At 41.1% G+C, this 12,508-nt stretch overlaps 1 protein-coding gene across 3 annotated transcripts in view; it reads right to left on the bottom strand.

The window, feature by feature from the left end:
* TTLL4 (tubulin tyrosine ligase like 4) overlaps window positions 1–6,421 on the bottom strand; it is a 36,665-nt gene extending 30,244 nt beyond the window's left edge. The window contains exon 1 of one of the 3 annotated variants that reach the window (XM_074313342.2): window positions 6,146–6,421. The gene's annotated coding sequence lies outside the window, so the exon portion shown is untranslated. The remainder of the gene's footprint in view (window positions 1–6,145) is intronic. The other 2 variants (XM_019741790.3, XM_019741791.3) reach the window with 2 other exon arrangements.
* Window positions 6,422–12,508: the final 6,087 nt, after the last annotated feature.

Raw genomic sequence — 12,508 nt, 5'->3', positions numbered from 1 at the left:
GGCCTTGACACTCCACTAAGCCTCCTCCTTCTGAATCTTTATATTTTACTCACCTTTTTTTTCCCAGGCCCAGCTCAAGCCCCACTGTCTCTATGAATATCCGTTGTGTATTTACTCCTCTAATTTGACACTTTGCAAAGGCTATCTTTTACCACTGACTGCTCTCTTTTCACACGGATGTGCCGCATAAACCCACAATAGTTTTTATAGGGAAGCCCTGTGTATCTATAACAGACAAATGCAGAGCTAATCTGGCAGAAGTGGGGAGATCACTGCCCTAGTTTGGCTTCCTCAGCGATGCTGCCCCACTCTCCTCCCCCAACAACTTCATGGGAGCACTGAGGCTCCCCAGAACAACGTTTGAAAACAACAATTCACTTGGGAGTGATGGATATGGTCCATGTCAATTATACCGACACAAAGCTGTTGAGGGAAAAAAAAACTTGACTAAAGGGGCAAGAAAGGAGAGTAAAGAACTGCAGAGTATTCTAAAGATAAACAAAATGGTCTCAAACATGCCTTTCTGTTTGCACGGCTGGCTCAGCCCAATCCCTGATCCACCCCCTCCCCCTACCAAGTGTAGGACTGTCACAGTAGACCCCTGACGGAAGTCCCTGGCTCCAGGCTCTTCCCTTCTAAAGCATTCAGTCTCAGGAATCTCAGCATCCTGCTCTGTCCTCTTTATACAGCCTTCAGGAACTGCCGAGCTCATTCTGCCTTCCACTCATCTATCATTTTGCCTCAAGTTTCCTCCTGAAGTCAGAGTGAGCGATGAGCAGCCCAGGCTTGAAAATCTATGGCTGTTGCGTCAACTCGTCAGGTCTCCAGGGACCCAGCCCAGACCAACTTGGACAAGGTATCTGTTTGTACAGAAAGCAATTATTCATTACCCACTGATTAAATCACTCTCCTCTATTACAGGAGTGCGTGTGACTCCTGGGATCTGCAGTTTCCTTTTCCTCCTCCATCTAGGTGTTTCCCTCGGTCACCAGGGGAACTCAGGACATCAGAAATGGTTCAGAGTCTACAATTCACAAGATCTCTCATGAGATTACTTTAATTGCTCCGTAGTTATGTTAGAAGACAGAACTGACTTATGTGGAACAAAATAAAATGGGGAGGAGTGTAGGCACCAGACTCCCTTTCTCTTAGGAGATAAATCTAAGCTGTTTCCCTAAAGAAAGCTGGAGCAATGAACTTCCTCAAGTCCTACTGAGAAAGGTCGATACCCCAGCCCTAATGAGAAGGGAGGGTCAGTACCAGTGAAGACAGGGAGCTCTTGTAGAACACACTTCAACAAAAGGAGTTAGCAAACCTGGGGGGAAAACACTGATCACAGCAGTTAGAGCTGAAGGAAGGAAATCTCCAAATTACTGAAAAAGGAAAAACAGTAGAAGGCTTAACATAATTAGGTGACTAGCTCTCCTGAAGCCCTGACCTTTATCAGCTTCAGAAAGGAGCTTCTTTCCTCATCCTGAGTGAGCTCTAGAGCAGTGGTCCTCCAAGTATGGTCCACAGAACCTGAGGGAACCCCGAGACGCTTTGAGGGGTTTCACTAGGTGAAACTGTTTTCATAACAAAACTAAGATGTGGTTTGCCTTTTTTTTACCATGCTGGCCTTTTCACTGATGGTGCAAAAGTAATGGTGGGTTAAACTGCTGGTGCCTGAGCAGGAACTGAGAAACAGCACCTGACTTGTCAAACTCGCTCTGCACTCTTGACTTTCCAGTGTCTTTCATTGGGACCTTCTTTCTCTCAGTCATCTAAGAGGAAAACGTCAGTCACTTCCGACTTGCTCTTTTCCCTTATTCTCCAAAACCACACCAGACACAAAACTTAGATCCTTTCTTCATAGCATGCTTCATCTTTTATTTCCAGCACCACCACCACAGAGCTGGACCATTGCAAGCATCCAGACTGAAGTCTGTGTCTCCAGAGTCTGCCCCTTTTAATGCTGTCCTGTGCTGGTCTTAACACTAAACTCCTTCACCATCACACACTTCTTCACCGCACAGTGAAATAATAAATGCCAGCTTTACTTAAGAATGTCCTTGATGATGCAGTAAAAATGATATTAAGTCTCAATCCTCGAATATCTTTGTAATATTCTGTGTGACAAAATTAGAAGTACATTTGTGTGCATACAGAAAAGGATGGTCTCTATAAACACTTGTGTGTCTGAATTGCAGAAGTTTTCTGTGAAACACATGTTTACTTAAAAGAATGAATGACATACAGTGATGGGTGAGACTTTGGTAATTGGCAGACATTTTCGGTGGAGGGGGAAACAAAGCTGTCACTTCAGGGAAAACAACTGACAATATTTGTTGCCAATGGCAAAATTTGAGCTTCCAAGAGAAAATTAGAATTTTGACAAACTCATATCTGCCACGAGCTTGACAGCTTCCCAATACTTAACCATTTTTCTAATGACAGTGTGGTAACATGACTATGGTTTTTTGATACTGTGTAATAAAATGTGGCAATAATTAGAAGATCTGCATAACTCAGTGAACCACTATTTTCCAAATACCTATCACACAATGTTACAGAATCACACATGGGTAAAAAGTCCTGTCAAAGTGAGAGAGACCAACAGTTTTTAATGTAACAAAGTATGAAAAGTTCAGTGATATCATTTCAGATTCCACACTGCAACTAACCTTCACAAAACCACCCTTTAACTTTTGTGTAGTACCAAAGAAGAATACTCACAATTACCAAAAAAGGCTATGGAAATATTTCTCCATTTTCCAACTAATTATCTGTGGTGTGAGAATGGATTTTCTTCATAATGCAACCAAAACAACACATCACAACCAACTGAATGCAGAAACATATGAAAATTCAGCTGTCTTCTATTAAGTCAGACATTAAAGAGATTTGCAAAAACAACGCCACACTTCTCACTAATCTTTTTTAAACAAAAGCACTTCATTTAAAAAAAAATGCTACTTACGTTAACTTGTAATGGATGTATTATTATTTCTAAATGAATTAATAAATATTTCAATTTCTAATATGGTAAATATCAGGACATATGTATCCCACACTAAAAAATATATTGAAGACCCCAAAGAGCTTTTGAAGTGCTGAGAGGAGTCCTGAGACCAAAAAGTCTACACACCTCTGGTCCAGAACACTGCTGCCTGTCCATGATACCCAGGAGGGCTCCTAAGGACAGGTCCTTTGTATTTCAGGGCCTAAGAGAAATTCGTACTCTCAGCATTTGTTCCAAAATGCCAGGTCTGGCTTCCCAGTTCTGCCAGAAGAGGGTGAGAAGTTCAGGCATTAGAGAAAATTTTTCTCTGTATTTCACTGGCAGATCAAAGCATTTGATCCCATCCTAAAATCCAGGAAGCCAATGATCAGATTATTCCAAGGTCATAAAGGAATCTAGGTGAGAAAGCTAAACTCAACTCCAGATCATGAATATCAGATTCCAAAGTGAAGGCTTCATCTAGATAAGTTTTCAGCAAGTGACTTTTCATTTACACACTCATTGTTGTGTTTAGTTATAAATTCTCTGCCTTCATCCTCCATCCCACTCTTTCAATGGTGGTGTTCCTCTGAGCTCAGGCTTCCCCATTGCCTAGCACATAGTAAGTGTTCAATAAATGGCACCTGCCGTTATTACCACAAACTCACCCACGGCAATCTGTTCCATCCCATGACTTCAATCACCTCCTGTATTCTTAACTTTCTATCATCACCCAGACCTCTGCCATGAGCCCCAAATCTACACAACGACCTCCTGGGCCTTTCTACCTGGATGTGCTGCAGCGACCACCACTCAGCATATCCGATGTGTAACTCCTTTATCACTCTCTTCAAAGCTGCCCCTCCTCCTATTTCCTTCTGCATCAAGAACCACCTGGTCACTACAGTCAGAAACTTAGGATCATTCCAGACTGCTGCTTGTCCCACTCTCCCTAGACGTATTCTGCCATCAGGTTATATCCACTCTCCCACCTTTAATCTCTCTCAAAACCCTCCATTCCTACTGGAACCACCATAAACCGCTCATCGTCTCTAGCCTGGTCTCTAGTTTTCTCATTGGCTCCCTGCCTCCAGTCAAATTCTTCCTATGCAACCCACACACTGACACGACGGTAATTTCAAACACAAATCTGATGCTATTTTCCTGTTAATTATCTTTCTGTGGTTTTCCTGCAGCATACTCTTCAAATGGTTTTACTCATGTATACTCATGTAAAAGGATTTTTAAAAACGTGTATTCCTTGTACATCTTAAAGTTGAATTCTAAAATTTTTCATCGCAAGTTTAAACCAAGTTTATTATTTTGTTAAAAGGAGGCAGAAAATACTAAACATTTTATTAAAAGAATTGTTAAGGATTAACTATAACTAGAATAAACACTTTATGATAAAATAAGTTTTAACTATTTTATTGAATGACACACACCTAAACTAAAAAAACCTCTTTAAAAATTTTTGTGTAAGTTTTACCAAGTATAACTTGAAAAACCTGTGGTCCCAAAGAACATTCCAGTCACATTTAACTATTATGTTCTTCTGAACTCAGAATATCCCAACAAGGAACAAACGTCCCTCTAATAGCGATGTGTATTAAACAGGGAAAGACAAGAAGCCTTCTGGGTTTTCAAGGTAACTTAATCACTAAACGAGGCCTCCCTCAAATCAGTATTTCCAAAATATTCCATTTTGCAACTGAGGTTTGTGCACTCGGGACAATATACTACAATAAAATTTGGAAATTTGAGAGATATGACATTCCTTCCACCAGCCCTTTTTTTTTGTAAGGTGAGTTTTAGAAGAGTTCATTTGGAAACTGAGGTTCTGGAAATTGATTCTTCTAAAGCTTTGTTGTGCAGGTACTGTATATCCCTTGGAAGTCTTGGGCACTGGTTATCCCAGCTTGAAAACCACTGCTCTGGAGGATACACCTCTAACTCCTTAGCAAAATATCTAATGCCCTTTGTGACCTAACCCCCATTAATTTCCCTCTTCCTAAATGTCACTGGATGGCTCCCATCAAAACCAACTCAGGTCTGTGAAACTGTTTCCAGTTCTGTTTTCAGGACTTGCTGTATCTTCTCTAAAGTTACATTGTATCTGGAACGTCTTCTCAGCTCTTTATTCCCAGAAAACACCTGATAATTTTTCAAGGTTCCATTCAGTCCAATCAATGGGCAGCTGGTAACTTACTGGGTACCAAGGAGGTGGTTTTTACACAAGAAATGAAGGATGGATTGGAATACTGTCCCAAAGGGTCTCCCAACTGCTTGTTGATTGGCTAAATTAACAGGTGCTGAAGTTAAGGAAGATGCCATCTGGAGTAATTGAGAAAGCAGGAATGACTCCACAAGGAAGGAAGGATTAAAGCACTTCTTAGATCCAGAACAGGATTGTGAAGACCAGGGAATGGGGATAATAGTTTTCCAAGTGAGTATGGGTTATGTATCTTTCTAATGTTCTATCAGAGCACACACCACACAGTATGACAAGTGCTTGTTTACTTGATTAAAGTCTCCCCTAGACTACAAGCTCCGCGAACACGCCTGTCTTGTGGACCACTGTATCCCGCCAGCGCCTTCCATCGTGCCCTGGCTCATTAAATATTTGTTGATGTTTATTACAAATTATTGAGTAATTAAATGAAGAAATGGATGGATAAATGAGTTAAATTCCACAGGATCTCAGCTGCTGTTTCAATCTCTACAGTTTAGGATTTTTCTATAGGTACTGAAGGTGGGAAAGTAAAAATGTAGGTATCCATGTTAAATGCAGCCACGAAGCCTGAGAGGAGCTTGGGCTCACACCCAAGGGAGAATTTAAACCGCAGAGTGGCGGGAAAGAGGAGGCACGGAGGCCCAGGGTGAGGGGATGCAGCAGGGTTCGGGTGCCCAGAGGCGAGGCGGACTAAGTTCACAAGCGTAGAGAAGGAAAAGAAGGGTTCCGAGGAGGGGTCAAGTCCTGGCCCGGTGGAAGCCAAGGCCCCCTGGCCTCCCAGCGGATGGAGAGTTGGAGGGGAGGAAGCCGGGCTGGAGCGGAAGCGGCCGAAGGGCTGGAGACCCGCGTGAAAGGACCCGGGCAGAGGGAAGGGCGGGAGAATAGGGTCGGAGGAGAGTCGCTCCCGCGGCTCCGCCGCCACACTCACTCACCTAGCCGACTCAGCTTCGCCCCGGCACTGAGCTCGCTCCGCGCTGCTTGCTCCTTGGCCTGCTGGGCGAGCGGGCGGCCTCAGGCGCCCCTAGCAACCACGCACCGCCACGCGACCCGCGCTCCCAGCCGCCAGCTCCGCTACCGCCTGCCACGCACTGCGCGCGCCCCCAGTGGACGGACCCAGGGCCTGGAAGGGGCGATAGCGGGCGGAGGGATGCAGGCGCAAGGAATCTCGGGGGTTGTGGGGTTGCGGACTGGGAGGGCCGGCTTTCACCGGCCTCGCGCACGCGCAGTCGCTTCAGGGCGGGTGGGACCCGAGGAACAGAATTCTGGGAGATGTAGTCCCGAGATTAAATCCCTGACAGGCTCCGTTCTAGCACTTCAGCACTCTCTCGTCTCTGATTCTATCTAACCCCTATGGACTCTTTTTTTTGGCCGTGCCTTAATTCGTTCTTATAAAATCAAACATCTCGGGCTTTATTAAAGATTATTTTGTAGTAGTTCTTTCAAGTAAAAGCCTTTGAGTTTGACCCCGAGTAAGAAATCACAAGATCTACCATGCGTCCCTCCAACCCATCTTCCCCTACCCCAACCCACTCAGCAGGGTACAGCTACAACCACCTGTTTTGAGGGCTTCAGGTGTGAACTTTAGGAAACACTGACTCAATTCATTATCTCCCTAGGCAAGACAGATCGTGCCCCCTCAGTCTCAAATGTCCCTAGACCTAATGGATTTGGAGATCTAAACGGAGCTGAAGGCTAAGAAGATCTCTTCTAAACAGTCTGCTACATCAATAAAGGGGACAATAAAAGATGAAACTAACCTAATGAAAACAATCTGCACCACAGCAAGGATGCTTAACAAACAATTGATTTAGGCAACAGTCATTGATGGATACTAAAACCATCAGAGGATTAATGGAAGAGTTTTACACTGTAAGGGTGTCTGCCATCACCTGTATATTTTAAGTAATCTTAGATCATGAAACATAGGACAGCTAAAAAGTATGTCTTCTGATGTGATGCAATCTGAACTATAGAGCAATATTTAGGAAGTAGTGTATTTTGTCAAAAAAAATTAAAAGTTGAATCTGAATCTAATCAAGCTTTTGGCTCCAACTTCCAGTTTATAGGAAATAAAGAGAAACACCACCACAAGAAAGCAATCGGACAAATCCAGAATGTGGGCCAACATACAGATGAATGACCTTGTTTCTTCAACAATTTCAGAGTATAAAAAATAGTGAGGTGTTCTAGATTGTAGAAGATTTAAGAGACATAATCAACCGCAATGAGTGGACCTTGTTTGGATCCTCATTTAAACAAACCAACTGTAAATTTTCAGACAATGGAGAAATCTGAATATGGACTGGGGACATAAGAACATAGCCAATGTTAAGAAACCATTATTAATTTTGTTATTGTAGGACATCCCCCCCCCGCAAAGGATATATCCATATCTTAATTCCAGAAACCTGTAAATATTACCTTATACTATGGCAAAAGATGTGATTAAGGATTTTGAGAGAATGATTTTTGAGATGATTAAGGAATTTTCCTGGATTATCTGGATGGGCCCTAAATCCAATGACAGATGTTCTTAGTGAGGCAGTGGGAGATGTGACAGACACAGAAAAGAGGAGGCAGCAATGTAACCACAGGCAGAGATTGGAGTGATATGCCTGGAATGCCTGGAGCCACCAGAATGTGGAAAAGGCAAGGAATGGATTCTACCCTAGAGCCTTCTGAGGGAAAAGGGCCCTTTGGGCAGCCTAATTTCAGACTTCTGGGCTCCAGAACTGTGAGAGAATAAATTTCTGTTGTTTGTGGAAAGCCACTAAGTTTGTGGAAACTGGTTGAGGCAGCCATAGGCTACTTTGGTTCTTTAAGAAAATACCCATTTTTATTTTTTTTTAACAGACACAGGCATATATATTTTTCAGGATTAAATGAGATGATGCCAGGGATTTGCTTTTGCTTTAAAACACCCCAGTAGCAATGAGCACACCTGGCGCTCAGGTCTTAGTTTCTAGTACAGACAGTCCCCAATTTACGATGATTCCACTTAACGTGTTTTTGACTTTATGATGGTGTGAAAGTGATATGCATTCAGTAGAAACCATACTTCAAATTTTGAACTTCAAATTTGAATTTAATCTTTTCCCAGACTAGTGATATACAGTATGATACTCTCTCGTGAAGTAATTAATTTTAGTTCAATGCTTCAAACATTCTGCAGGCCCAGAGTGATTTCAGCTGCAAGTTAATGGTGAGTACCCACACAACCATTGTTTTTCACTTTCAGTACAGTATTCAGTCAATTACATGAACTAGTCAATACTTTATTATAAAATAGGCTTTGTGTTAGATGATTTTGCCCAACTGTAGGCTAATGCATGTGTTCTGAGCACATTTAGGGTAGACTAGGTTAAGCTATGATATTCGGTAGGTTAGGTGTGTTAAATGCATTTTCGAATCATAGTATTTTCAACTTACGATTGGTTTATCGGGACGTAACCGCATTATTAGTCAAGGAGAATCTGTACTATTCTGATTTAAAAGGAACCAGGGCTCCTTGGAGAAGTGGCTGATTCTAGGACCATGCCAGGAAACCACAAGATGAACCTCAAGTATCTCGTAGTACCAGAAAGAAGGTATTTAAAAAAAAAAACTAAACAAAACCACATTGTTGGGAGTAAGTCACGGGAGCTAACTGAAAGAACTCCCAATGACCAAAGCTGGAACAATGTGAGCAACAAAATTAAAGTAGTAGTAGTTTATAACCAAAGTATAAAACAAATATCCATGAGTCCCTAGTATAAATAAATGGTTGACTATGTTAAACAAATGTGGTAAAGAGACAAATCTGTGCAGAAGAATTCCAAATAAATACTCAGCCCCAAAGGAGGGGGAGCATTACTCCCTACTCCTTAAGTGTGGGCAGTGCAGAGTGACTTCTTTCCAAAAAGCACAGAATAGAAAGGGGAGTGGGGTAGGGCAAAAGGAGTAATAGTAGAAAAATCTGACAAACACTACTTCAGCCAGGTAATCAAGGTCAATATCAACAGGCATAAATCATGTAGATAGTATGTGCCCTTGATATGTGATGCAAATGGAACACAACTTTTGTGATATTCCTCCCAAAACTGTAACCCCAATCTAATCATGAGAAACAGACGAATTCCAATAGAGGGACATTGTACAAAATGCCGGCCCAGTACTTCTCAAAATTGTCAAGGTCATCAAAAACAAAAATCTTCTGGGAAACTTACAGCCAGAGGGGCCCAAGGAGACAACTAAATGTAAGGTATAATGAGATCTTGGAACAGAAAAGGGACATTAGGTAAAAATTAAGGAAATCTGAATAAAATATGAGTTGTAGGTAATAATATATAAATATTGGTTCATTAATTGTAACAAATGTATCATAATACTGTAAGATGTTAATAATAGGGGAAATTATGTGTAGGGGTGGAGTATAATATGTGTACTCTATACTATCTGTTCAATTTTTCTGTAAATCTGAAACTTTTCTAAACTATAAAGTCCATTGAAAAAAGAAAAACTACAGCAACAGAAATTTGCCCAGCCTACCTTAGCCAAGTGATCAGGGGTAACTTCACCAATAATGGGAAAAAGCAACATCATCAACCTCCAGATATGATGTACGAAGAGGACACATCATCACTTACGTAGTGTTTCTGCCAAAAATATATAACCTGAATGAAATCACCAAGAAACATCAGATGTACCCAAATTGGCCAGTACTCTTCAAAATGTCAATCACTGTCAGAAAAAAACAAAGAAAGGATGAGGAATGGTTCTAGATTACAGGCTAAAGAGAAACACAACCAAACACAAATCATGATCTTGGATTGGATACTGGACCAGGAGAAAAATTGGTATAAAGAACATTATTGGAACAATAGGCAAGATTTGAATATGAACTGTAGATTAGTTTATAGTATTATATCAATGTTAAGTTTCCTGGTTTTGTTAATTATACTGTGGTTATATAAGTAAATATCCTTGATCTTAAGAAATTCACTGAAGTATTTAAAGGTAAAAGGGCATGATATTTACAACATACTCTCAAATCATTCAGAAAAATATGATAAAACTAATTGTGGCAAAATGTTAACAGCTAATGAATCTGGGTGAAGTGTATTTGGGAGTTGTTTTATTCTTAAAACTTTTCTTTAATTTTTTTCAAAATAGAATGCTTTTTTAAACTATAGCAATGACAAAATTAAAAAAGGAATAGGTAGAACCAGTGTCAAAATGTTGGTAACAGCTGAATCTGTGGGATCAAGGTATGGGGGTTTATGATGCCATTCTCTATGCTTATGTATGTTTGCAAACTTGAAGCTCCCTCCCCTCCACCCAAAAGGTAAAACACATATACGCTCATACACAGGCACAAATCTTCAAGCCTTCTAGACATTCTCTGAATTCCAGACACTACTCAGACCGTTCACTCCCAATCCTCTCAGCACTTTGTGCAATGATCGCTAGATATAAAATTGTTTTCATATTTCTAACCCTTTACACTGTATGCTCCCGAGGATGGGAACGTGTTTCCTTATTATGCATCCTCGTAAAATGATTAAGTATTGCTTTATGCGATAGCCTAAAAAGTTTGGATGTATATTTAATTTCTCTACATCAAATTGTTTATGTACCAGATAAGCATGATCTCTCAAGCTAGTATTAAATGAATTATTTGAAAAAAAGAAGAATTCTTCCATAAGGTAACTCCCCCTAGTTTATCTTTTAGAAAAAAAATCCAGATTTTAAAAAACAACATTGTATTTGCCTAAATCCAGGCAAGTCTTAGTTTAGTAAGTACTGTGGTTCTGTTAAAAACAAAACCAAAAGTTCTGATCTGGTAGAGATATACACTCATAGAAGTACTTACCAGTAACATTGTATGTTGCCCAGGATTTGTTCTAAAATACCCAAGTGAAAAAAGGATACAAGGTGATAACTGTTGAAGCAGTGATGGCATTCAATGGGCTAATCTCTCTACTTTTGTGTGTATTTGAAAATTTCCAATTAAGACTTAACGCATTCAAAACTGAACTCGAGGTTTCCCACCCACTACCATTCCACTAATAGCCTTGCCTGTTTCAGTGAATGGCAATTCTATCCTTCCAATTGCTCAGGCCAAAACCTTGGACTCATCTTTGTCTGCTTTCCTTTGTTCACACCCCCACATCCAATCAGGCCAGAAATCTTACTTTCTCCATGTTCCAAATATATTTAAAAATCTGACTACTTTTCATCACTCCATTGGTACCACTCTAGTACAGAATACCTGCATTATTACAATAGCCTCTTCACTGTTCACCCTGTTTCCCATCCTCCCCGACTCTTCATAGTCCATTGACACCAGAATGAGAGTAACCCTTAGAACATAATGTAGATCACAGCCTTCCTCCATCAAAACTCCCCAGTAGATCCCTCCTCTATTCAAAGTATGAGACCCACAAGCCCTCCACATCCGGTCCCCATCACTGTCCTGCGCTTATTGCCTATTCTTCTCCCACTTCTTCCCTTCTTCCATCCAAACTGACCTCATAGTGCCACAAGCACTCCAGGCATACTTCCATCTCAAGGCCTTTGAAGAGATCATTCTCTCTGCCTGTGCTTTTCCCTCAGATAGCACATGGCTCATTCCCTCATCTCCTTCAAGTCTGCTGAAATGTCGCCTTCTCGGTGAGACCTACCGTGACCATCCAACTCAGCACTCCTCATTCCCCTTCCCCTGCTTTATTTTTCTTCAGTTTTTATCACTTTCCTACATACTAGATGTAATTCACTCATTTTAATAAGGTCAGTCTCCCCCACCAGGACGCAAAGTCTATGAGAGACAGGCACTGCCTGGTATACAGAAAGGATTCAACAAATACGTTGAAGGGAATTGAAATAATCTGGGTAGGAGGAAATTACGGTGGTCTCTAGAAAGTAAAAATATTCCTTTTGCTAAAATGTGAACAGAGTCAATCAGTGGGCAATAAAGATGAGGACTAACTAAAATTCCTTGTCAAAACAAGGAACATCTGGAAGGCGGTCTTTGTGACAAGGTGTCCACTGTCTTCTCTTAATGCTGCCATTTTGGAATAAACCTGTGTTTCTTCCAAAAAAATGGAACATCTTTCACTTCTAAAACAGCTGGAATTTAAGAAAGGACAAAAGTAGTCTCCCATTTTATGGATGGAGAAATAAGGGCCCTGGGAAGCTTGTCACAAGGCATCCAATGAGTCGAGGTTTAAGCTTCTCAGTATATTTCCAGCTGGGTTACAATTCTAACTAATGGGTCTGCCAAACATCCCTTTCTGGTAAACTACATCATCTCCATA

The sequence above is a fragment of the Rhinolophus sinicus genome, chromosome 17, assembly GCF_057876585.1.
Source record: "Rhinolophus sinicus isolate RSI-liver-muscle chromosome 17, RSI-T2T, whole genome shotgun sequence".
Lineage (NCBI taxonomy): Eukaryota > Metazoa > Chordata > Mammalia > Chiroptera > Rhinolophidae > Rhinolophus > Rhinolophus sinicus.
This window is presented reverse-complemented; position numbering and strand designations above follow the sequence as displayed.